Raw genomic sequence first — 26,087 nt, forward strand, 5'->3', positions numbered from 1 at the left:
AGTCATGTCATTTTTTTCAAAGTGTAATTTTTGGAAAGAAAATAAGAGTTCGCATGAAAAGTCTTGTTTATTATGTCATCAAAATGTGGAATGGGATATTCTTGTCAACAGATTTAAAGAAAAAAACCATGTTATGTATGTTTGAAACTTAGAAGTTTGGAGGTGAGAGGCATTTGGTGAGCAGACATTGTTTTTTACTTCATTAATTCCTTCAAGACTCCTGAAGACACGTGATGTTAGGCTGACAGTTCCATGTGCTCCATCTTTAAGGCACACTGCCCAGGGTCCAGCCTGTTGCTAACAGCAGTAAAGACATTAAGGATCCCGGTAAGCCACTGTCATATCAATCTGTGTATTCTGATCCGTGGAACTGGGAGAAGTTGTGGGCATTAAGGGCTACAGACAGTGAAAGGTACTTCTGCCATTGAGGTGAGACTCTTTAAATGGAAAATGACTTCAAATAATGGTGCCAAGATGGTGTCGTTTACAGTTGGCCCAGGTTCATCTTAGAATGGAAAGTTCTTGGAGGGAGCTAATTTTTCTCATTGTGTTACCTGTAATTGTTCTTAGAACGGCTTCACTTTTAAAATAGAGAAAGTGAAAATTGCATTGCATCTTTTGAGATAATTGTCACCAAATTCTGATTTTTTTTCATATGTAAAACCGCCTGCTTGAAATCTTTATGCTTAGTGCATCAACCTCATACCTCTGGAGAGATGCACAGAAAATCCACAGTTGCCAGAGAAATCTAAAATTACTCCGAAGTTGCATTTGATTTTGAATTATTAAAAACATTACCTTTGTACATAACCAGGATTGGGGGATAGAATCCTATTATTACAGATAATATCGACTAGCAGTTTTCTTATGTAACAAACATAAACTATAGTTAAAGTCTCTCTGCTTCAACTCAGGCAATTTTAATAGCTTAAGAGTTGACCTACTTTATTTTGTATTTGAGTTCCTAAGACTGTTCCATGCTTGCAGCTTCAGGAGCAGTTTTGAGTGCCCTTCTTTCCTCCGATTCTTGGCTTCCTGCTGTCTAATATTCTCTGTTGATTTCTCAGAGCTTTTTGCCTTAGACAGCAAGTAGACACAAATCCAGTGGTTTCCTTTTCCCTGTTTTTTTTTCCCTTTTTTTCTGATAATGGAGGTTGGGGGGGAAGCTTTTCTTTTGAACAGAAGTCACCCTTCTTGTTTTGTCTGACATCTTACAGATTTTACTTGTTTCTCACAATCAAGTGTTTTGACTAGTATTCAAGACTGAACTTACTTTCAGAGTGGTTCTTATTACTCTAGCTCAGCACCTCACTCCATCTCTGCCTCATTTTTTATACCAACTTGCTTGTTTGAAAAGGATCTGAAAAGAATGAGTGTGGTCCCTGGGACTCAGGTACTCAGATCTATGTTTGGGGACCCCAGCAATTGGGCTAAATCTAGGAGGAATTAGGGGGCAATGTCTAGCAAGTAAGGAAGGGCTATGAGAAACATGAGGCTTTCTGAGAAGCTTGTTAGGAGAATTTATTCCTAAAATGGCTCTACATGTAGACTTCACATTAGAGTCTCCTGGGGAGCATGGTTTCTTTGCCAAGGTGGGCTCCATCTCAGACCCATTAAATCATGTCTCTGTTGGTGGGACCAGGGCCTCATTATGCTTTCAAGGCTGCCTTGTTGATTCTGATGTGCAGTCTGTATTGAGAATTACTGATCTAAGGGTAAACATAGTAGTTGACAATCAGTGATATGAATCTGGTAGGATTGTCTACCAAAGCTATTCCTTCTTTAGCAGTTTCTGTGTCTTTTAATTTTTCAGCGTATTCCTGTTGTTGAACTCAACTTTTCATTAAGCTAGTGAATTTTACTTTTCTACAAAATAGTATATAGTAGACAGTACAGAGGACTTAGAGTAGTTGAGTACCTGCTCCCTGAATAATAGTGGAGATCTGGCTCCCTGCCTGGCCTTCTGGCCTCATCTTCCGGTACCCAGTCTGCAAATCTGCCACCTTGGTCTTCCTTTAGTATGACCTAACACCGTAGTATTTTACTTCTGGCCCTAGGGCCGTTTCCCATGTTTTCCCTACCTGAGACTGCCTCTGTTTGACTCCTCCCCCACCACCCATCTCTGGTTAACTCGATCAGCCTACCCCAAAGCCACTTTCTTGGAATATGCTCTCCATGTTCCTGTGCTTTCTCAGTTGTAATTTTCTATGCATGTGTGTGGTTATTTGCTACTTTGATTCCTTGTTTAGACCTAGCTTTTTAAGAGCAGGGATCAACCTGTTTTTACCCACCATTGGTTGTGTCTAGCATCTAGCACAGGGCTTGAGACACAGCGTGCATTGAATGAGTGAATTAAAAGTGGCAGTGTAACTGGACACAAATTCCATAATCTTACATGTGTCTATAGAACCAAATAAATAGGACAGCTGATAGGAACGCAAGACTTCTGAGGCTGGAGATACTGAGTAGCATATAGGTTTTATCTTAACACTTTCAGGAGTGCTGTTTTGAGGATTCTGGAGCCCCAGTTGAGCTCTGCACGTTTGCTCTTGTTTGGAAGGGAGAGAAATTGTGCTAGGTGCTTGTCTTCCATGGGCTTTGCAGGATGGACAATCAAGAGTCAGTATGGAAAAATAGTGGTTTATAAAGAGTGATTATTTTTAGAGGAATTGTTATTTAGTGGTAGCAAAACTTATGGACACAGATTAGTTAAAACTTTTTTGGGTGCTTTTTTTTCTTTAAAGGAAATGGGGATAATTCACACCTTAGGTTTAAAATTGGCAGGCAAACCAATTATTTATTAAACCACCTGTTTATTAATAAAGGAGCCCGAGGACACATGTCTAATATTTAGGAATGTATTTTCACATATCTGAATATTAATTTCAGAATATTTACATGAATTTTATAAGGAAGGCACTGTTATGGAATAAAAAGAGCAAGACCACTATACCCAGGAGTTAGAAGACAGTAAATAACAGTTAAAACCTTTGGTAGATCACTGAGTATCTACATTTTATTTTTGTCATCTGTAAAATAGAAGAAATGGAACTAAATATTTTCTAACTGGGAAGAACCGAGAGAACGTTGTTACCTACAGCTCTTTTTTGGTCTGAATTTACCCTACCTCACAGCTTAAATGAAAACAAAATGAAAGATAATCATAGATGCACCTCCCTTAATTCCTGCTTTTAATTGTCCAGGGAATAAAATGCATGGTGCTTCATCAGTGTTATTTGCTAATGACCGACCTTGCAGGAAGCCTGAGGCTTAAGCTCACTGGAAAGCATTAGCAAAGCCGCAGTATTCATGACAGTAGAAGGAAGACCTTTCTGTGATATTGGTGGCTAGCTCTTCTGAAAAGTTTCCAAGCAAAAATCACCCTCCATGGCCGAGGTAGAGCTTTAGGGGGTCAATGTAGAACTTGTACACATACTGAGGTGGGCTTTTCAAATAACAGAAAATGAGACTTTACCTATAGATGCCTCTGCTTGCTCACCCCACAAAGGGATGGGTGACCTGGTCTAAGCACCTGTGTTGTCATGTCTCAGGACGTACTCTGTATATGGTTGCTAGTGTCTGGGCCCTCATCAGAAAATTCCTCCTCCAGCTTATTTTGTTCAGCTTCCCCCCAAAATCTCCCCTCCCCCAAATTACTGATAATAATACAAACAGTCTGTTTGTCCCTAAATTCTCTTAAGGGTCCAGTGGCCGTAAGTGAAGACTGTTGTCCTTTGGTTTTTAAAAGTACGAGGGAGCCATGGGAAACTCAGCCAGAATTTGAATTTCAGGTGATTAGAGTGACAATGTCAATGCCGTATATTCTTTTTCCTAGTCCTAATCTTCTCGTTTGGTCTTTCATTATAGAATCATTAGATATTTTATATATATATATACACACACACACACACATATATATTTAACCTCTGATTAAGAAAATTTATAATCCACTTCCTCCTTTGTGGTATACAATGAAAGTAGAATAAAGGTTCAATTTTTAAAGAAATTTGTTAAGTTTTCTTTAAACATTGGATTTCTCTAAGGTTCTTCATATTTTTTAGTTTTTAAAGAATTTTACTTCAGTATGGACTCCAGATACATACACAGCTTTATGTTAAGTATATCTAAAATATCGAAAGACTTTAAACAGTATGCATATCATTCTTGGATTCAAGCTGGATCCCTACCTGTCACCAGATATCAGAGATAGAGAATGGGGTCTTTCCTAAAAGCTCAGCCACTAAACAGGAAAACTGTGTTAACCAAGGGAATGCAAGACTATGTGTAATTTCACAGTGAGTAGCCAGCTATCTGTTTGTGGCAGATGTAGCTTGATCCTGTTATTTTTCCTGTGGGGGTTTTTGGGGTCATTGGCCCACCAGACTGATTTCAAGTGCTGTCAGTAATATTTCCACTTAAGGGAGGACATTTACCAAGAAACCTTTATTGGGGGACAGAAGATTTCTAGTGAGAAGATTAATGGCTCTGTAGGGCAAATTACCAATGAGAGTGGCATTCCCTTTAGATAACAGTTCACTGACTTTTTAGAGAGTTTTCCTAATGCTGCTGCTGCTGCTGCTGCTGCTAAGTCGCTTCAGTCGTGTCCGACTCTGTGTGACCCCATAGACGGCAGCCACCGGGCTCCGACGTCCTTGGGATTCTCCAGGCAAGAATACTGGAGTGGGTTGCCATTTCCTTCTCCAGTGCATGAAAGGGAAAAGTGAAAGTGAAGTCGCTCAGTCGTGTCCGACTCTTAGCGACCCCATGGACTGTGGCCTACCAGGCTCCTCCATCCATGGGATTTTCCAGGCAAGAGTACTGGAGTGGGGTGCCATTGCCTTCTCCAGTTTTCCTAATAAAAGAGCATAAGCAAATTGTGTGGTTTTTCAAACCTTAATTGCTTTACATTGTCCTGCACTACTCCCCTTTCAACTATAAGAACACCTGCTCACCACCTAATAACAGTTAAGTAGACACAATGAAATTATTTTAGGCTTCTTCACATTTGTTTTAAATATAAGAGTCATGAGTATCTGAAGAGTTGACATGAGGATAGAGCTGAGTTACTTACACTAATTATTGAATAAGATTCACTTCTGGTTTCCTTGAGTTAACCATTATTCCCTCTAGAGTAGATCTGATCAGACTGTATAAAGGTTTTTTAGAAAATAGACATATTTTGACGTGGAACATCATTCTCTTTCCTAGACATTTTTCTTTTAAACTATTGTCTGTTTGGGGAATGTAGGAGGCATGTGTCCATGTGTGAACTATTGATATCTATTGCTGTGTAACAAGTTATCCCCCCAAATAGCAACATAAAACAAATGTTATCTCACAGCCTTTTCAGTTTTATTGAAATACAATTGAATTATGTATACACACACACAAATAGCACTGTATATAAGTTTAAGGTGTATAGCATGACTTGACTTAAATATATTGTAAAATGATAACCACAGTAATTTTTGTTAGCATCCATCATCTCAGATAGCAAAGGGGGGGGCGTTTTTTCCTTATGATGAGAATTTTAAAAGATTTACTCGCCTAGCACTTTTCAAATTACCATACAGGAATGTTAACTATAGTCATCATGTTGTGTGTTACATCCTCAGTACTTACTTAATTTTAACACTGGAAGTTTGGGCCTTTTCACTACCTTTATCCAATTCTCACACCTTTAAAAAGGCTTAGGAATTTGAAAGTGGCCTTAGCTGGGTGATTCTGGCTTAGAGTCGCTAATGAGATTGTATCAAGATGTTGGATGGGGCTGCAGTCATCTGAAGGCTTGACTGGGGCCAGAGCATCTGCTTTTCTAGATGACTTCCTGTGTGACTTTGCTGAAAACCTTAGTTCCTTGCTAGCTGTCAGCAGGCAAGCAGGAGGTCTTAGCTGCTCATCACATGAACCTCTTCTTAAGGCCTTGTAAGCATCCTCAGTACATAACTGCTGGCTTCTTCCAGTGGCCCAAGAGAGAGCAGGGAGGGTGCTGCAGTCCCCTCTTATTCTCAGCTCAGAGCACCTGAGTCCCATTCTGTCTGTTAGATGCCTGTTATGAAGTGAAGGGACAGAAGGAAGCTATAGGAGTAGGTATCTTTTGGGTGGAATTAGGAACGCTGGTTTATTTGGGTGGTGTATTTGTGTCTGTTTTGTTGGTGTCATGGTGTGTGTTTGAAAAGCATGTGCTTTTGAGGGGTGTGTGGTTTTCTATGAAGTGGATTTGGGAGATTGCTCAAGGGGCGTGAGTGGACGTGTGTCTGTCTGTCTGAAGGGGTATGTGAGATGAGATTGAGGTAAAGTAACAGTGGGATGCAGTTTTTATCAGGAAGGAAGACTGATTGATTGGTGGGATAAGGTAGACTCTTCATTCTCTCAGGCGTGTTGAGATTTCATTTGGAGGCCTCTAAGAGAGGCTGCATTTCTGCTTTTGGACGCTGCCTTTGCTGTGAACTGGAAATATTTTGTTACGTGCGCACACACACACATGTTGATAGGCCCTGGGACAGCAGGGAGATGAAAGCAGTGAATCCTTAAGGAAATCAACCCTGAACATTCATTGGAAGAACTGATGCTGTAGCTGATACTTCAGCCACCTGATATCAAGAGCCAACTCATTGGAAAAGACCCTGATGCTGGGAAAGATTGAGGGCGAGAGGAGAAGGGGGCGACAGGATGAGATGCTTGGATGTCCTCACTGACTCAGTAGTCATAAGTTTGAGCAAACTCGGGGAGATGGTGAAGGACAGGGAAGCCTGGCATGCTGCAGACCTTGGGGTCACAAAGAGTCGGACACAACTTAGCAACTGAACAACAACAAAAACATGTATTTAATATGGATGTCCTTTGTACACAAGCCTGTTGAATTTGTCTCACCCAAGCTACCCATTTTTGCCTGTTTCCATCAACTTAGTCAAGGATCTGTTTGAAGTATCACCAGACTCTTTATTAACATCTTCAGATTGGGCCTAGTGAATTCAGTTATGAAAGAGATTAAATAAATCTTTGTATAAAGACTTATTCCCTCATGTTGAAACATATTCCAGAGCATTTCTATTTTAAGAGAACTTTAACTTGCAGATTCTGAATTCAGGGCTATTGGCCCATGGTGTCACAGGAGAAAAGAAACAGCACCTCCTGTAGTACTCGACGATCGGTGATTTTTCTTAGTCTTCAAGCTAACAGTTTACAGAGGCTTAGATTTCAAAAGAGAGTAAGTAAAAACTATTCTTACATCACAAAATACTTGCCGTTTATTAGTTAGGGAAGTTAATAACACAAGCAGAAACTCAATTTAAGAATAGACAAGCAAGTTTGAACTTAAACTCGGTGTTAATTTTTCCCTAATAAAAGGTAATGATGGGACCAAAGTGGAAAGGGAAAGATGGAACGATTCTGGGATGTGGGTGTTCTGTCGCACCCTAATGGTAATAATGTCGGTGACGATAGAGAAAAAAGGTAGGATGGCATTTGTGTGTGGCCATGTTCAGTCATTTTCATTTAGCTAAGTTTTTGGATACCGTTGAAGGGCTGTCTTAAATTCAGTATTTGCGGTTTTCATAGCTGATAAAGAGAAAAATTGGACAGCTTCAACGATACCATCCTGAGATTCTGAAAGTCTCAGATGGAATCTTAGCCTGTCATCCCTGTTGTTCTTGTTTGTTTTTATATAAACTAGTGTTTGTTGTACCTGTCTTAACTGTGGGATCTACAAATCTTTTGAAGTTAAACCCTGACATTTACTTGTGGGCACTTTTTTCTGAGTAGATTAATAGTTACCACATTTGCGAAAGTTTGCAAGAAGGACCCACATACCCACCCAGGTTAAGAACTGCTGAAGAATTTATTTGCAACACGCATAGTGTTCTTTATCTCTGTTTCCTCAGCACTTAGCACAGTGACTAAGTATGTCCTAGGGATATGAGTCTGGTATTTTTCTGGGAAAATTTATTGCTGTAGATGTCCCATTATTCCCTCTACTAACGCATGTCTTGCTTCCTTTTTCTTCTTGGGCCCCAGAACCTCAGAATAAAATGCAGAGCTTCTTAAGGAGAGCAGTTCTCTTGGATCATTTGGAGAATTTTTATTTTTTTTAAGTCACTAAATAGATACATGGCACCACTCCCTAGAGCTTTAGGGGACCTAAAGTTAACTTTGGTTAACAGTTAACCAAAGTTCACTGTTTCAGGTCAAGTGGGTATAGAGAGGAGGAAATCCAAGCAGACCTCAGAACAACAATACTAAGTGTATATAGGACTTCCATGTGGCTCAGTGGTAAAGAATCCGCCTGCCAGTGCAGGGCATCACTTGGATCCCTGATCTGGAAAGGTCCCGCATACCTCAGGACAGCTAAGCCTGTGCGCCACAACTGCTGAGCCTGTGCTCTAGAACCCATGCTCCGCACACAAGAGAAGCCACCACAATAAGCCTGCACGCCGCAGCTAGAGAGGAGGGCCTACTGGGCTCAGCTAGAGAAAAGTGTGAGCAACGGCAAAGATCCAGCACAGCCAAAAATAAAAGAAGCATTTTTTAAAACAGTATTTAAAAATTAATTCCGTTTTTAAAATCCAGTTTTATTTTTAAGCACTATGTGTTTTTATTGCAGTGGTAGCGACTCAGGTGCTGAGTGATCCAAAGGAGTAAATCAAATTATACACTGTTTTGCCTGTTCTGATATGCCAGATTCCCGTATTTTAACCTTCATGACATGGTGACATAAACTAAAATTGTTGACATCTTAGTTGGTGTTAGCATGTAGAGGTGTAAAAATTTCCCTTTGACATCTGGTAAGAAAACATAACATCAGTTAGGGCTTGAAGTAGATGAATAAGAGTTTTAGTTATGCACTGACCCTTCTCTTAAAAACTCTGAAAAATTTTTTAAGAGTCTTGGTTAGGCACTTACCTGGTAGTTTACTGTGTGGAGAGGCAAATTAAAGCCAGATTCTTGTGACAATGACTAGTTTTCTCTAAGCATACTGCTCATCTGTAAAATAAAGGAAATTTTTCATTATTATTAAAAAGCAATTACTTTGAAGCTAAGCAGAGTAGCAGCCAGTGTACACCAGTTGCCTTTGCAGGTGTTCCCCTGTCTCTGTCTGCATTCCTGGATAATCATGAAACCACAGTAAGATTACCCTTTGAATTGTAAGATGTTGGGCTGCAAGGAGATCCAACCAGTCCATCCTAAAGGAGATCAGTCCTGGGTGTTCATTGAAAGGACTGATATTGAAGCTGAAACCCCAATACTTTGGCCACCTGATGGGAAGAGCTGACTCATTTGAAAAGACCCTGATGCTGGGAACGATTGAGGGAAGGAGGAGAAGGGGACAACAGAGGATGAGATGGTTGGATGGCATCACCGACTCGGTGGACATGAGTTTGGGTAAACTCCAGGAGTTGGTGATGAACAAGGAAGCCTGGCGTGCTGTGGTTCATGGGGTCGCAAAGAGTCGGACACAACTGAGTGACTGAACTGAACTGAAAGTGTATAAACTCATTACCATATTGGTTACTAACTTGGACTTATTACTAGAAAAAAGGACAACAGTAAAGCACAACTTCTTTCAGAACAGCAGAATACCACCCCTACTCCATTCTCCTAAAGAAAAAAAAGCACCAGTCCTCATACTTTAATTTACTTCAGTGGTGAGACGGATGGAACACAAGAACACCGAATGAAAGTTACAAACTCAGTGAATATAGTAAGGAAAACCAAAGAAGGTTCTATAATCAAATAAATGTGGAATCATTGGGTAAAAACAGTGCTATGCAGATTCATTATAGACGTTTTCTTTAATGTTTACCGTCTGTGGCGAACCTTAAAGAGGGGGTATTATGACATGTGTTTCTCTGTGGATAACTTCTCACAGCTATGTGCTGTGCCTCCCACCACGATTGAACCTCTTGCTCTTATTATTATTTCTTCTATTTTAAGCATGTTCATATTTTTCTTAACTCTATGGGAGAGTTTTAGTTTTGCCAAAACATAGTCGACAAACTGTTCATCATATTCTTCAGTAGTGGAGAAGGTTAAATGAAGCTGATTCTGTTAAAAGTACACCAAGCAAGATAAATTGGGAGTTAATGAATATTACTTAAGAGTTTCATGCAGTTCTAAAACTTCTGAATTGAATTTGCTCATTCTTCAGGAGTCATCTGTTGGATAGGAAACATCTCTTCTCTGCTGAAGATGTTGATGGTTAGTCCTGATGTCCTTACAGATATCCCTGCCAATCAAGAATAGATTTCCCAGCTTCTGTTTGAAGGGAAAGGTTTTGGTCTTGATTTATTGTGTTTGTTGTTCTCAGGAGATGTTTCCTACTTACAGAGTGAATATGACTGTTGATGAGTTTGTGTCTTCGTGAGGTTTTCCTTTCTGGGTCTCCTGAATTGCAGACAGATTCTTCACTGACTGAGCCACTTGGAAATTGCTGAAGTTTTCCTTACTAGATTTTAAGTTTGGCGAGATTATGTGGCTATGGCTTATGTGTTAAGAATGGTTAGGTAGGGGAGGAAGTTTTAAATGAATTTTTTGTGATTGATGAATTTGATGCAGTAATAACTCATGTAAAAAAACAAATTCCTTTTAAAGACATTTGGACAAGACCCTGAATTAGTGGTTAAAAATTAAATGCATTGTAATCTGCTTCTAAAAGAATTGTGTTCTCAAGTCTGGGCATGTTATTTTAAGAGCATTCCAGTTTTCTCAGAATGAGGCCTGGTTGTGGGTGTGGATGCTCTTATTTTAAAAGGAAGAGTGGACAGCTGTTAGGGCAACAGAGATGGCAGAAGTATAGGATATGATTATCGATTTATATACTGTGAAAACGCTGTATGGGGACTGTATAGGACCAAAGCAGCTCTGTGCACTTATCCAAGGAATTTCAGTGTAATAGCAACCTAAAGTAACCAAAAGGTAAATTGTTTTCCATGTAGTGTTTAATAACACTAGGAATCCAAAATACAATTTTTAAAAACCTTAAAAAAAGAGAAAACTATTTGGCAAATTCACTCGAATCACCAGTGGTGCTCAGTAAATGTAGTGTGGCAGTTAAGACTTGTCTTTTTTTCCTTACTGGATGATTATTTATGCAGTATCAACCCTCTGAGGCATATATTGGTATGAAACTTAGGAAAGCATTTTTCTGTTTTTACTAAACCGAAGTTTTAAAAGCTTGGATTTGCTTAAGACTGTGCATACAAAAGTGTGTGTGTGAAAGTGAAAACCGAAATAGTTCCGCTCTTCTATACCCAAGTGTACGTTTTGCTGGTTCCAGCATTTTATCTCATCTATATTGAGACGAATGTAGGACATGTATTTTCTCTCTGTTAAGTGGTTGGGGAAACTGAGGCTGAAGGCTGTGGTTCTTAAAAATCATTCTACAAATTGGTAAGAGAACTGGGGATAAAATGCCATTTTCTTACCATCTGTGACTTCACTAGACCAGTTACATTCAGATTAAGAAATATAGGAAGCAGATTACCTGTATAAATATTGTTATCCTGTGAAATCTTACTGTCTGATCCCACATCCTTTATTTCAGTTCATTGAACCCCTTAGATTTCCATTCTATCATCCAAAGTGGTAGATCTCCCTCCAGCTGTCCTTTCTAGGCTTGCCACCTGTCTGCTGTGTCCACATCTAATCAATTGATTTGTACAGACCTTTCTATAGTACATCACTCTTACTCGTCTGGGTCAGCTGGGTAACTTTTAAGAATTAGTTGATAGTAGTTTCTTGAAAAGCTGCTTAGCTCAGAGTCAAAATGCTTTTTATTCCATTACTCTACACCTAAATTAGACAAGTCATTGTCTTTTATTTTCTTCTTTCGGAGTCCAGTACCTCAATTAAGGTAGGCAACCTACTAGCCTTCTGGTTTATTTATAACTTTTTTTCAGTGAGGACACAACTTAAACACAGAATTCTGTAGAGATATCAGTCTCCCTGCCCATCACTCAGTTTCTGCAGTTACCATATTGACAAGCTTCTTGATCTTCACAAACACTGCCAGAGTTATTGTTTCTGGTAAGCCATCACCTGCATTTGTGTAAACGTGCATCCTGGACAAAAAGTTGGCTCAACATCATTAGTCATGGGGAACTGCAAGTTAAAGCCACATTGCGATGCTAATATACATGCACTAGAATGACTCAAAGAGACTGACGGTAGCAAGTGCTCTTGAGGATGGGGAGCAGTTGGAAAATCCTGCAGTCACTTTTGAGAAAGAGTTTGGCACTTTCTTATAAAGTTAAATGTATAGTGTACTTGCCCTGGATTCTTTTAGCCAAGAGAAATGAAAACATGTCCACACAAAGACTTGTACATGAATGTTCATAGCAGCTTGATTCATGAGAGCTGAAAACTGCAGATAGCCCAGCTGTCCGTCAGTAGGCGCCTCAGTAAACAAGACACAGCAACAGGGATGACTCTCAGAAAATGCTGTGCTCACCGAAAGTACCATATAAAACAGCCGATCCATGCCATGTGATTCCATTTTATGTGAAACTCCGGGAAAGACGCATTTAATCCACGGTGAGGGAGAGCATAGGGCTTCCCTAGTGGCTCAGCTGGTGAAGAAGGCACCTGTACTGCAGGAGAGCCCGGTTCGATTCCTGGGTCAGGAAGCAGCTCGGTGGTCTCCCGGAGCCGGGGGTGGGGATTGTCTGGGAAAGGACACCGAGGACCCTTGATCAGGAGTGGTGAATCCGCTGCTCTGTGTGTCTGTCACAACAAACTGTACTCTGAAAACGCTGTGTGTTTTGTCTGTTGTATGTAAATTTTACCTCCTTAAGACTTGTTCTAGGCAGAGATTGTCTAAGTCAGCAAACGTCAGCACTGGTTCCCCTTTCTAGCTCCCCCAACGCTGCCCTTTTTTGGATGTTTGTATGGCAGGTGAATAGGCACCTGTAAGCAAACAGGAAGGAATTTGGGAAGCCCCACTTTTCTTGAGCACTTTTAGAGCTGTGGAGAGGGCAGGATAATGTCTGAAGGAACAGTGTCTTTGTTGCTTTCTTCTACCACAGGCTGTTTATTTTTTGGAACATGCACTCAGCCTTGGGTCTTGTACCTTTATCCCTGTGCAGAATACCTCCACTTTCTTCCAGAGTCTGAAATCTTTTCCCTTTCCCTCTGCAGAATGCCAGAAAAATATATTGTGTGTTTTTAGAGGACACTTTTGTCTGACTAACTGGAATTGTACCATCATTCCAGCTGGAATTTTTACCACTGGCTACAAAATGTTTGATGATTAAGTATGTCTTTAGAACACAAAAGTTTCTGTTAACAGAAGCATTAGATTAATGATTACATTCTGAGAAAATGTACTCCTTATGATATCCAGAGCTCTAACTTGCTTAGATATCACCCAGCTTCTGTTAGTGGTTATGCTGTGTGGAGTATAACGCTGATTGGGATAAGATGCAATGACATTATCACTTTGAATGACTGACAAGTGTTTTATTCCTTCTCTAACTGGACTATAAGGATTTTCTTTGAGTATAGCACCTAGGAATATAAAATAGTCCAAGGAACATTTGATCCTAAAAACTTCTATACTTTTGGGCTTGAAAAGGGGCAGGAATCTGTCAAAAGAACTCAGCCTGAAGAAAGAGCTCCTGATGACCAAAGCTGGGACAATTTGCACAACAAAATAAAAAACGATAGAGTTGGGTTTTAACCTGTAGGATATGAGAAATAGCCATGAATTCATACTGATAAAAAAAAATTAAATAAATGAATTCGAAGAGACAGCTCTTACTTACAGAAAAATTCCAGTTAGTAAATGTAGAAGACCACATCACCGTGGGGCCAAAAGAAAACAATAGCAGTATTTGCAGAATCCATGTTGGAATGCTAAAGTTAGTGGGTGAAAGTTTGCGGAGAAATGGCATATTGTTACATATATAGTTTCAAGATAACTCTTTTAAAGTCTTTTATTTAATCAGTATAACTTTAAAGTGAAGAAACCTGACAGACATCACCTTATACACTTCGTCATGATTAGCGTCAGCGGGGATAAGACATGGAAACATCAGGAACTCCTTGCTGTGCTGCAGTCAGTAGAATGCACGTCTTCGCTCTGGTATTGTCAGAACGTATAATCTCATCCTGATCATGAGATAAACCCAAACTGAGGGAGATTTCTCCAAAGTGACTAGTAATCACAGAAGTGTCCAGGCCATCAAAGAGACTGAGGAACTATCAGAGATAGGAGGAGGCTAAACATGAGGAAAAACAAACTCTGATGTGGATGCCTAAATGGGAATTTGATGGAGATACTGGTGAGACTTTTCAAAAACAAAGTGTCCTGTTCAGTTAACAGAATTGTACCAGGGACTAGTTTTCTTGTTTTAATAATTATACTGTGTTTATATAAGACGTTAATATTAGGCAAAGCAGAGTGAGGGGTATGTGGGAACTCTGCACCATTTTTGAAACTCTAAAAATTAAAATGCAACATTGAAAATTTCATTTCAGACTTCAAAAAAGACCTTGCAAATCTCCATTGTACTCTGCAGATGAGTTAATCAAATTTTCAGCAAATCTTTGTTTGATGAAAGTGCACTTGCAGCAGTTTTGTTTAAGAAGAAAAAAGCCCCCTTTCCAGTGAAGGCGCTGCAGAGTTATTTTTGGGACTCGCAGAATCCTTACCTTGTTGGAAACTTACTACTGGCATGCAAATTGGCTTACCTTGATGCCAAAGGCAGATGCTTTGGAGTGGAATATCGACTTGAAAAGGGCCTCTACCAGAATGATGCAGATACATGCATGTATGCAGTATATCATCATCCCAGTTTTAAGTGTCCCTTTTATAAGCTAAGAATTTAGATAAATCTGTGTCATTGAAGAGCTTGCTGGTACTGTGAGAATCCCACTTGGTTCTACATTACTTACTCTGGTGACAATATGGTTTCTCTTAAGGTTAAGTAAGCAGACTTACTAAATGTCAGTGCTTTGAGAAGTCAGTTGTTACTACTTACAGGTCTTTTGCACTTTGATAGAGAGACAGGAAACCAAGGGCATTCCTGAAGGACTTAGACTTGACTTCCTAAGAATTTTGTCCTAATTCCCTAGTCCTCGATATTTAAAAATACGGGCAGTGTAATACAGAGTGTCAGAGTGTGCTCTTTTCATACCTGTAGTATGGTGGTGACTCTAGGGTGGGATATGTTGAAGTTGTTGGGATATTTGAGGTTAAGAGGAAAGGTGAAGGGTTAGGGGGCACATGTGAGCTAGTGAAGGATTAGAAGAGAATCAAATCACTTCGTATGGAAGGGGCACATCCCTGAAGTGCCCTTCAGGCCGAATCAGAGACCTGTTTTCAGTCTTCACTTGTGGCAGTTGTCAGTGTTACCGACTGCTTCATGGAATCTTCCTCCTGCCCTTTTCAGTAGGTTACCACTCGCCTTTGTTTCCCTCACTTCTACTGGCCCCAGCTGAATTCTCTTTCTTCAGGTGGGCCATGTAGGTTAGTGGAAAGAACAAAACTAAACTTGGGGTAAACTGCTCTAGCCTGTTTGCTGTTGGACCTTCGGGCTTTGATTCCACCAAAAACATCAACAAGTTGTGAGAATTAGGAGTTATATATGTAAAAACTCAACACAGGGCCTTGTCATAGGAAGCATTTCATCATCTCTTTTCTTCTGTCACCTCTGACAAACTGGGGGCTGTTCTCTCTGGGATAGATAGTTCTATTCATTGAGAATGTGTCGTGTCCTAGGCTTTTTGCTTATTAGTCTTGGCAGTATGAAATATGAGTTATATGAAGTTCCTCAGTTCAGAAGCTCAGACAGACGGTACACTATTCGAATACAATGTTATGTTACATGCTGATGCAGCATCTGCTCTCTACACTACGCTGTACAGAGAATGCTGTCGGGAACAAATGGTTACTTTGAAGCAAGTTTGGAACGTATAGCATAAAATAAACAGCGGAGACTGCTGCAGAGGTGTACATAATCTGGTGCAAAGCAACATAATATTGTACAGATATACAGATACTATGATGTAGAACATTAAGTGACAGAGGTATGTCCTGTTTTGGGAACCCTGAAAATGTGACCACAGACTGTTATTTGCTAGGAGAAATTGGGAAAGCAGTGGCATATGAGTTGGGTCTTAAAATAGGTATGACTTTTGCAGATGAAGTGTGAGGTTCTCAACAGATAGGCAAATACAGCCATTGGTTTTGGTGTCCCCGGAGGTCCTGGAACCAGTCCCCCTCACATACTGAGGGATGACTATATTGACATATTTAAGTTTCTGTTCTTATTCTCCAAATTCTAATTATTTCCTAGAATTCTGAGAAATGTTTCATCCATGAGTAGCACATATGACCAACATTTAATTCAAAGATTATATGTGAAATCCCATCACTAACCTGTTCACTGTCCTAGCCCAACAAAATCAGGTATATTGAGTTGAAGGGCTTCGCCAACCCAGTGCTTGTGTCTCTAACCAATAACTGCAGGTAGTTTCAAAGTCTTCACCTTCATTCACATCTAATTTTTCAACCATTTGAAATGGTTGCAAGCTAAAATTTTTCCCTTCTCTCCCTGGAAATAAAGACCATGATTAACCTCAAGTGCCCCAAGTATAAGATGTTGCTGGTTGTCAGAGTTGTAATTGTGTAGAAACCATCAGATGGTCTTCCCTCAAGCATCTGTTTGGTGATTAAACAGACTGGTCTTGTGATGTATTATACTCAGAAGTTGCTTTACATTTTACCTCATGTTTTTCCCCTAGAAAAGCCTCTGCATATTAAAATAATGTTACTTAAAATCTTGAGCAACTGATATGTTCCTGAGCAAATGTATGGTAGCTGTTTAGAATTACCAAAGACATCATGTTTAATCATTGTAACTGATCTATCTTATGATGGGTATGTATATTTCCTGCTGCTATGCAGCATAGAACTTCATCTAATAAAACTTTTGTAAATTATTTGAGAAGAGTGATAGTTACAACTTTATTTTTAAAAAGCCCCACAGTATCAATATATGAAAAGCTCTTAAGATTCTTCTTTCTGAATCCTACCCTCTTATAATCCAAGCAATTATGTTCATGAATAAACCAGTGATTCTGACCTGGGAGTGATTTTGCCACTCGGGAAATAATTGGCAATGTCTGTCAGAACTTGAGGGTGGAAGTGCTACCTGGTATGTGGTGGGTGGTAGCCAGGGATGCTGCTAAACATCTACAATGCATCAGGACCGCTCCCACAGCAATGAGTTAGGAGCTCTCTAGCATATCACCAATGATGTGTCTGAGAAGCCTTGCAATAGACATCCTTACAAAGTGATGATAGGCTTAGGAAGCCCATTATAATTTGACCATGAACTAGCCTGTTGGTTAGAACTGTTATTTTCTAGTACACATGTTTTTGTTTTAAGATTACATTTGAGGAAGTTCTGAAGATTACGTTAATTTAGTCCAACCCTCTAATTTCACAGGTGAGGAAACCACGACCTGAAGAGGGCAAGTTTGTTAGGCCTTGATTTCTTTAAATTATCTAAGTAGTCTGTTCCACCACCACCACCCCCCACCCTGAAGAATTACTAATTTTTCTGTGTGCTTTATAAGTGCCAAATTCTGTGACATGAACTGTAATTTCAGAATGGTTAAATGCATTTTAAATGGGATCTCTGACAGCTGTAAAGTAATTTGCAGAGCAGATTGATTGCTTTAGTATAGAGTTTCTTGGAGAAAGACTTGATTCGTCATCAAGTTTACTTGCATCTGAAGATACAGTTTGCTAAGAGATTTGTAGTGTCTGTGATCCCTCTGAGAATCATTGACATAATTTACAAGGTAATTTCGGGTATCTTTGTGGGGAGTGGGGAGAGGTCATATCAGAGTCACTAGACCAGCAGTATAGTTGGCACAAGGTGCTTCGTGCAAACTTGCCTGCACCTTAAGAACAACTACTCTGTTCAGGTGTTTTTATTAATACTGAATACATGTATCTGAGCCATAGAAATTGCTTACTTACTCGGTTCTAATCTCTCTTATCAGTGAGGAAACTGAAGTTTGGAGAGAGTGTGTAATTCATCCAAAGTTATGGAGTTAGATTCCAAAATAAATGCAGAAAGCAGAGGAAAGAACCGAGGCATCTCACCTGCTAAGTCCTGGGATGCAACTTGTGTGACAGGGAGCAGCCCAGAAAACACAGTGGACCCTCAACAGAGATCTGGGCCAGTGAAATCTAATGCATAATATTTTACCAACTCTTCGGAAAATAAACATTTCTGTACCTAGAGTGCATAGTGCCCTGCCTCTGCATATAGTTGACATCAGTTTATTGAATTTGGAAACATAAGCCAGAATGCCAAAGGTGAAACCAGGATAAGAGACAACACAGGGACTGTTAAAATTTCTCTCTGCTCCTTTACCCAGTTGGGCTTTAGGAAGCAGAGATGCTCGCCCAGAGAGTCAGGATTTGGTACCTACATGGACTTTCCTCCTTAGCGAGGCAGGCAAGGGGAGGGTGTGTATCCACCACTCCTGTAGTCACAGTACCAGCAACTACTATAATTCTTACACTGCCACAGGTGTTGTCGGCACCTTGAAACACTGCACAGGCCAAATGCTCAGCCAGCAAAAGACCCTTTTCAGTCTTAACACTGAAGTCTTTTATGGTAGAATAAAATTTGTGCTGAAATATGGAATGGCAGGTGTCAAAAAGAAATGCGGTTAACCATCTTCAGAAAAGGTCCAGTTTGAAAACAGTTTAGGAAACATTTTTCCGTGCATGTCAACTATTCCATTCTTTGTCAGTGGACTTATTTTTGTGAAAGATCTAAAGGACATATTTATGGGACATTTACTTTAGATATTTGAAGGACCATGATGAAATTCTGTTGTTTTAGGCACCACCTGGGTGAGGAAATGGAAGTAAGCCAGATTTATAGTCTGTGGTTAAAATACTTTTAAGCCTCCTTCTTGGAAGTTTCTGTGCTTGATAAGTTTAAAATTTGCTGTTCTTAGGGTTTTTTGGTCAAAGAATCTCTTGCACTGTTTATAGTTATTATGGACCCAAGTACCTTTTGTTCCTGTTGGCAATACTGTAGATACTTTCTATATCAGATAAAACTGAGCAATCTTTAGAACACAAGAATTTGCCACATTAGCTCTCAGAGTAGTGATGTCACTTTACATTTAAGCTGAAAAACGAAAAGGCAAGTATTATTATGGAGATGATGATTATGGAAAATAGTTTTGGTGTTGTAGACCCTCCCCAAAGGGTCTTGAATACCCCCAGGAGTCTCTGGACCATAGCCTGAGAACAGTTGGACCAGAATCTCTCTCCACTGCTGCCAGGTTGGTTTATAAAATAGGGATTTTCGTCTCAAGAATTGTAACCACTTGTAGCTCCTCCTACGTTCCGAATATATGTTCCTGAGTTACAGAAGTTAGCAGTGCAGACAGTTTATGGTGCTCAAGTACTTTTTAAGTAAGTGTGTTTTCAGAGCATAAGAGACATTTGAATACTCACAATAACAATGTTGAATCTGTAGTAGGACATTTCAGATTCTGCTGTAAAGGATGCTTATGTTAGTTCTTTTGGAGCCAGTTTCCAGCCTCGTTGTAGCTGGTGAATTTGTGCAGTACCATGTATATTGGGGGGCTTCCCTTGTAGCTCAGTCAGTAAAGAGTGTGCCTGCAATGCATGAGACCTGGATTTGTTTCCTGGTTGGGGAAGATCCCCTGGAGAAGGAAATGTCAACCCACTCCAGTATTCTTGCCTGGAGAATCCCATGGACAGAGGAGCCTGGCAGGCTGTATCTATGGGGTTGCAAGAGTCGGATATGACTGAGCAATTAAGCATATGCACACACATCTACAAAACCCCAAATTCTGTCTGAAATAATGCAGAAAAACTGACAGCTAAGTCAGTGAGAATCCTTAGTTCTGCTGTTGCTGCCAGACAGTGTGATTAACTTAGGGACAGCTACACGAAGGATTTCTGTTGCTAGAACCATTTCCTTGGAGCAAGGCTTACCAGCTTCTTTCACTTAGATATCTTTCCCTTGGCCTCACAGCTGAGCAAGGGTGGTAGATCCAACTCCAGCTGGGGAGATAGTGCTTTGAAATGTATCTATTAGTTTTAAGGTGGTTTATCCGTATTTTGGATACTAGAGAATTTCAGAAAAACATCTTCTTCTGCTTCACTGACTATGCTAAAGCCTTTGACTGTGTAGATCACAACAAACTGTGGGAAATTCTTAAAGAGATGGGAATACCAGACCACCTTATCTGCCTCCTGCGAAACCTGTATGCAAATGAAGAAGCAACAATGAGAACCAAGACATAGAACGATAGACTGGTTCCAGATTGGGAAAGGAGTACATCAAGGCTGTATATTATTTAACTTATATGCAGAGAACATCTTGCAAAATGCCAGGCTGGATGAAGCACAAGCTGGAATCAAGGTTGCCAGGAGAAATATCAATAACCTTAGATATGCAGATGACACCACCCTTATGGCAGAAAGCAAAGAGGAATTAAGGAGCCTCTTGATGAAGGTGAAAGAGGAGAGTGAAAAAGCTGGCTTAAATCTCAGCGTTCAAAAAACGAAGATCATGGTATCCGGTCGCATCACTTCATGGCAAATAGATGGGGGAAAAGTGAAAACAGTGACAGACTGTTTTCTTGGGCTCCAAAATCACTGCAGATGGTGACTGCAGCCATGAAATTAAAAAACGCTTGCTCTTTGGAGGAAAAGCTGTGACCAACCTAGACAGCATATTAAAAAGCAGAGACATCACTTTGCCAACAAAGGTCGATATAGTCAAAGCTGTGGTTTTTCTCCGGTAGTCATGCACAGATGTGAGAGCTGGGCCATAAAGAAGGCTAGCACTGAAGAATTGGTGCCTTCGAACCGTGGTGCTGGAGAAGACTCTTGCGAGTTCCTTGGACAGCAAGGAGATCAAGCCAGTTAATCCTGAAGAAAATCAACCCTAAATATTCATTGGGAAGACAGATGCTGAAGCTGAAGCCCCAGTACTTTGGTCACTTGATGTGAAGAGCCAGCTCATTGGGAAATACCCAGATGATGGGAAGGATTGAAGGCGGGAAGAGAAGGGAACAACAGAGGATGCGATGGTTGGATGTCATCACCAATTCAATGGACATGAGTTTGAGCAAACTCCGGGAGATGAGGGGATGATGAAGGACAGGGAATCCTGGCATGCTTCAGTCCATGGGGTTGCAAAGAGTTGGATGCAACTGAACAACAATCAGTATTTTGTGGAATGTCTACATGTTCTCTGTACATGTACTATGACAAGAGCTAAGTGAACTTGACCTCCTTTAATCTTGACTTAAGCCCTGTTAAGTTAGTGTGGCCCCATTCCCATTTAGAGAATTTACGCAGGCTCAGTAGCAGAGTCTGGATAGTCCAAAGCCTGTCTTAACTCAAAAGTCTGCACTCAACAATATTGTAAAGTAATTAGCCCCCAAGTAAAATAAATAAATTTATAAAAAAAAAAAAAAAAAAAAGTCTGCACTCTGCGTATCATCTGTGAAAGCAAGGATGGAGAAGTTGGTGAGATAAAGGGAATGGCTTGATTTTTTTTTTTCTTTAATCTGATAGTTGGAGTCCAGTTTGAGGGGGAAATTTTTGTTTCTTGATGCAGAGCAGAGTGATTCTCCTGAGTCAAGGAGAAGAACTCAGACCCCTTAAGGCCCTCCAATGGCTCATTCTAGAAGATAAGCCAGAGGATTTGAGAAACTTCATGAAGACGAGTATTTACTTGAGAGGGGGAAAAAACTCTTTAGGAGAGACAAGAACAGCAAGAAGAGATACTATTTGGGGAGCAGAGAGAATTTAATAATACCATGCAGTGTATGATCCTAGCCGTGAAGGTCCCAAGGTCACAGAAGTTCCAGGCTACTTTGTGGTGTAGCCTGCCTCTGTGCTGAGAGCAACTCTAGGGAAAGCCCAGAGTATTCCTCTTTCCAAAACAAAGCCAGCTAGGTCTGAGTAATAATGACCTGGGCCTAAACCAGCAAGCTGAAATGACACCCTAGTCACTGGGACTAACAGCTGTATAACAAGGTCTGATGCTTCTTCCATCAGGGAAGAATTTGGTTGGAGTACTGTGTGGTTTCATCTTTCCAAAACTGAACAGATGTGTATTTATTGTCTATTGGCCTGTCAAGATAATCAATCCTTTAAAGTAGTGGCAAAAAACGTGCTTACATAGACACTCCCTTGGAATTTTCTAAACTAGATCATCTGCCATATTTTGTCATCTATTATTCTTCATTGGGGCTGGATTGGCTCACATGGGTGATTCTTAGTAATAACTGTAGCAGTGCATCAAATACAAAAATGTGCAGAAATTTTTATGAGATTAAAACCCTTTATTTAAAAACTCAGCCTGTTCGATGCATGATACAGGGTGCTCAGGGCTGGTGCACCTGGATGACCTGGAGGGATGGGATGGGGAAGGAGATGTGAGGGGGTTTCTGGAAGGGGAACACATGTACCACCCATGGTGGATTCATGTCAATGTATGGCAAAACCAATGCAATATTATAAAGTTAAAAAATAGATAAATACACTAACTAAAAAAAAAAAAAAACCAAAAAACTCTCAGCCTATTTTGGTATACCTGAAAGACTATCAGACTAATAGTCCTTGGTCTGGTTATAAATCCTCTTTCTCTTTTTTTAACTAGTGATTGTGTAACATACCTGTTAGCATTGTTGCAGATAAGCAGTAGTTAGTTGTTGTTGGGTTTTGGTGTTTCATTTTGTTTTGTTTTTTTAAAGAAGGATAGGTGAAGGGGAAAGAGGCCTAAAGTAGTCTGATTACTTCAAATCTGTTTTATCTGTGCATGTTAGATTTTAAAAGAAGTCTTGTATCCCCTTGTAAGATTTTGTGGTCATTGATGTTGGAGCCAGAATCCTGGCTTCTGTGTTTTGCTCACAGCATTTCTCCTCTGCTTTATCTTTGGTCTTTAAAATATAATGGATCAGGAGTGGGTGGGTAAGATGGACAGAAAACAAGTTGTTCTTGTAGGACTTCTTTTCTGTTTTGCTGCGAAAGCCAGGAGCCATTAGTGTGTGGTTGACAATGTTGGGACAGACAAACTATGAATCTTAAATCGCCTTAAAAGGTAAATACAGGCATTAGCCCATGTAAAAATGGGTTGTATCCCACAAATAAATTTGCAGTTTGATTGCTTCAATGTGGAATACATATTGTAGGCAGACAAGTCCAGACAAAGATCAGATTTATTTAACCTCATTAGGGCTTTAACAAGGTACTTCTGCAAAGGGAAAAAGTTTATAAAGCATTTTTACACATTGGGCCCACCCAATTCCTTGAGGTTACATTTACTATTCCCATTTCATTTCCAAAATGTTGTAGTCGGAAATGGCAGTGCAGAGTACTTTGCTTTGTTCCCCGCTGGTGTGTGTGTGTGCGCACGTGTATGTATTGTGGGGCATCAGTAATAGAAAAATTCAGTCATTGTTGAGCGGGAGGAATGCATCCTAGTTAGTCCAGCGCACGTGTGTAGACTCTTTTGAGTGTAGGGACAGGAAAATGGGTCATGTGGAGAAGTCTTTTAATTACAGAGTCATGATGTGATCTATCATAAAGAATTGTCGGCTTTCCTAATAGTGTGAGCTAAATGGACAGGCATTTTCAGAGTAGTTAGATCTTGAAGTTCCTAATTTTTCAACTAAGAGATTGCCAAGGCAAGGAAGGGGTTGGCTGGCGGCAGTGTTCAGAGAACTTAAGGGCAATGTAAGTTAACTTGGAGAAGACATTTTGTAAGTTGCAGAGTACTTTTTTTTTAATGACTAAGTTGATTGTCTGATTCCAGAGCCTTTGAGGTATCTTAGTTGAGAACAGAGTTCCATAAGTGAGCCAGAATGCAAGGGACAGTTTAGGAAGAGCTGGACATCCTGAAACAAAAGAAACCACGCGTTATTGCTCTTTGTTGCCTGAACTAAAGAAGTTTGTTGTCTCTCTCCTCTAGTTGTGGGAGCTGAGATACAGAAAAGCACAGGAGAAGTGGTCTCAGATTTCAGATTCCCCGAGCACACAGTGGAACAGGAAAGGGCTGTGGGGGGAAATGTAAGATGTGCCCGTGTCCCCCAGAGTGCCGTGAGCACACACGCGTAAGCGATCCAGGAAGATGGCTTGGTTGGTTGGTTGGTCCTTTGCTCTCATTTGTGTTTGTGTGGGCTCAAATAGACAAGATTTCTTGATGGTGTCTGTTGGAAATTTCACAGCAGATTTTCTTGATGATGTCTGTTTGAAATTTCACAGCAGATTTTCTATTGCAAACTATTGTAAAAACAATAAACAGAGTTCTTGAGAAAACTAAAAATTTTTTTATTGACAGAATATAGTTTTGAAGAAGAAGATGGGAAAAAACTTTCATTGCCAAATGTACTTACAAAGGAAGCCAGGCTGGCCCCCTGTTATATTTTAGCATTTCTGGTCAGGCTGTGTAGCATTTTTGTTGTTTGTTTTATTATTTTTAGTTGATGGACTTTGAGGCTTAGATTCTAAAAGCAGAAAACCATGTTCAATGACCTGAGGTTTCCCTTATATTGTGAAGGCTGTTGATTGCTTATTTAAGATTTGTTCCTTGGGAAACTTCTCTGACTTCTCATTTCCATATCCTGTCCATAACCCCCCAGTACCTAGCATCCCACCCCTGTCTCAGAAGACTGCCTCCGCCAGTGCTTTTCTTGATTATGTGCTTTCTTTCTCTCCTTTGCCCCATGGCTGACATTGCTGTCTTGCCTGCCTCCCGTCTTTCTCCCTCTACAGCGTACATGACTTCAGCCTCCCTTTCGTATGGAAATCTTCTCCAACCATGGTGACCCCTCTCTGTAGTGGCAGAACCATCCTTTACCTCACCATGACATTTCTCCAAACAATTCTTACTGGCCACCTCTAGGTTATTCCTCTGACATCCTGTCATCCCTTCGTTTTGGCAATCGCAGTCTCATGTGGCTTGCTCTCTCAAGAGTCAGCAGTGACCTCCTGCTCACCAGAGCTTGGGCTCTTTGCTCAGTCCTTATCTTACTGTGCCTTTCTCTGCAGTGGTTGTTCATTCTTCATTCAACCAGGAGGTAATTTTATTGGGTGCCTGGTACTGTGCTGAATGCCATAGTGACAAAGATGATTAAGATGCAGTCGTGCCATTCCGGAGTGTGCATTTGACTGATAGTTACATAGTGGTGTGGTAAGTAGCATTGTAGAACTTCGTAGGGTGTGCCTGGAGTGAGACAGGCCCCCCATAACTCACACTGGGCAGGCCTGGTGAATGAGGCTAGGGGTTCTCAGGGGCAAGGGTTTGGTGTGCCGCCGAGTCCCTGTTGCAGGTGGCCTTGGACTGCTGTCCCGCTGTCCGCGCATCGTTCTGTGTCGTGAAGCATGCATACTAGCTGAATTGAAATTCTCCATCAAGGTAGCTTTTTGTATATATTTAGTTAGTTTAACTCTGATTAAGTTATTTCATCTTGAGTATTGGTTAGTGTGAGACAGTTTTGTTTTGTTTTTTTTACTCTGATTTAAGCTGCCTGGTAATCCCTGTAGACAACTGATCTGATCTGTTTGTGTCCCTGGTGAGTACTTGTGAATGGCTTGTAGTGGTAATTATCTTCTCTTCTAAGTATTAGCAGATACACTTCCTCTTTGAAGGAGTAGAATAGGCTGGTGCTGCCTTTGGTACGTGACTGACTCTGCGACTCCATGGGTTAGAGTAGCCCTCCAGGCTCCTCTGTCCATGGGGTTTCCCAGGCAAGAATGGTGAAGTGGGTTGCCATTCCCTTCTCCAGAGGATCTTCCTAACCCAGGGCTCGAACCTGGGTCTCCTGCATTGCAGACAGATTCTTTACTGTCTGAGCCACCAAGAAAGCACACCTATGAAAAAGGAAAGTTATCTTTCACATGAAAGGGCAGGGCCTTAGCTTAAGTGCCTCCTCCCTTTTTCTCCTCCGCTCTACACATCTGTGTTTGAATCTCTTGCTCAGTGGTAGGTGAGGCTGTTTGTGGTTGCGGTCCAGCCTGAGGTGACTGTACCTGTGGCTGGGCTTCATTGTGTGCCGTCTGTTAC

General features: G+C 40.6%; 1 protein-coding gene and 1 long non-coding RNA gene across 3 annotated transcripts in view; one reads left to right on the forward strand and one right to left on the reverse strand.

Moving 5' to 3' along the window:
- Nucleotides 1–26,087, forward strand: part of RYBP (RING1 and YY1 binding protein) — a 69,534-nt gene that overhangs the window by 40,584 nt on the left and 2,863 nt on the right. The gene's annotated exons all lie outside the window — the stretch shown is intronic.
- On the reverse strand, nt 18,135–22,595 carry LOC145520910 (uncharacterized). The gene is made up of 2 exons (XR_014064898.1): nt 21,507–22,595; nt 18,135–21,427 (listed from the first exon to the last, which is right to left on the reverse strand). It is a non-coding gene; the product is annotated as an uncharacterized LOC145520910 (long non-coding RNA).

The sequence above is a fragment of the Giraffa tippelskirchi genome, chromosome 9, assembly GCF_054371585.1.
Source record: "Giraffa tippelskirchi isolate mGirTip1 chromosome 9, T2T-mGirTip1v1.2.pri, whole genome shotgun sequence".
Classification (NCBI taxonomy): Eukaryota; Metazoa; Chordata; class Mammalia; order Artiodactyla; family Giraffidae; genus Giraffa; species Giraffa tippelskirchi.